The sequence below is a fragment of the Galeopterus variegatus genome, unplaced genomic scaffold, assembly GCF_000696425.1.
Source record: "Galeopterus variegatus unplaced genomic scaffold, G_variegatus-3.0.2 Scaffold2229, whole genome shotgun sequence".
Taxonomy (NCBI): Eukaryota; Metazoa; Chordata; class Mammalia; order Dermoptera; family Cynocephalidae; genus Galeopterus; species Galeopterus variegatus.
In genome coordinates this window covers 44,724-46,005 of record NW_007728340.1, presented here as the reverse complement: position 1 = coordinate 46,005, position 1,282 = coordinate 44,724, and positions in this window count along the sequence as shown.

The following is a 1,282-nucleotide window of genomic DNA, read 5'->3' as shown; positions in this document are numbered from 1 at the left end:
TTTCATTTTATAGGCTAAGCTACATCAATGAAGAAGCCCCAAAATGTAGTGATTTGAGCACAATATACCTTTATTTCTCTCTGCATAATAGCCCAGAGGTGATCCAGAGTGAGTTGGTGGCTACATCCCACAAGGTCATCTAAGAACTCAGGATCCTTCTATCTTGATACTTTGTCCTCTCCTGGGATGTTGTTTTGGCCAGATAGTTGACTTGGGCTCAGTGAAGCTGTGTTAAGCTTCTTGCCTGAGGGACAAGGGAAAGAGAGAGAGAGGACAAGTAATTTTCTTTTGAGGAAGTGATGCAAAAGTTGCATGTGTTACTTCTGCTGATATTCCCTTGGTGAGAACCTGGACTTGTGGCTGCACTTAGTGGGAGGCTGGAAAAATGTATCTATAAGCTGGGTAATCAGGTGCCCTGTACAAATTCAGGAGTTCTGGGTATTCTGACCCAATAAAATAAATGCTCATGGAAACACATAGTAGAGTGGCCAGCACATACATTCCACAAATGCTAATGTGAGACAGGATAGCATGGTGCTAAAGAGTCAGATAAACATGAGTATGAATGCAAGTTCTGTTACCCACTTTAAAAGAAAGAAAAAAATAGCAGAGTATGTGACCCTGGGAAGATGATTTCTTCTTTGAGACTCAATTTCCCAATTTTCTCAAATATAAATTACAGTGTCTTATCTCACTGTGCTGTTTTTAAGATATTGGAAGGTTACCCAGTTTAGGCTACCTCCAATACAGGGTTAGAATGCATTGATTCTTTTAATCACAATGAGACAGTGGATATTCAAAATAAGTTAGAATGTTTCACCATGTCATTAATTCTTATAAAATACAACTCCAAGTAACATGCCACAATTACTGCACAGCATTTGGCCCTCAGCCTGAAGGCAGGAGTCTTAATCCTAGGGCCCATTTGATGATTGGTGGACTGTGCATAGCAGAGAACTTGCCAACAGCCTTGCACAGCTCTCAGTTCCAGAGGAGGAGGGGGTGTTTCATTGTTTTATTTTATTCTCTAGGGTTGAAATGGCTGGCCTGTGGTAAAATATAATTACAATTCTCTATTGTCTTCGTTGGGATATAAACAGATTCCTCTCTAATTAATTTACAGAAACACACTTAAAAAAGTAAATAAGCAGGCTTTCTAAAAAGGGGGAATTAAGCAGGATTTGCATGTGCCATTTACTCTGGCAGAACAAAAATACAGCTTTGTCTTTACAAACAAGGTAAACACACACCCTGTTCAAGAATAATGCTCCTTATCAGAGCT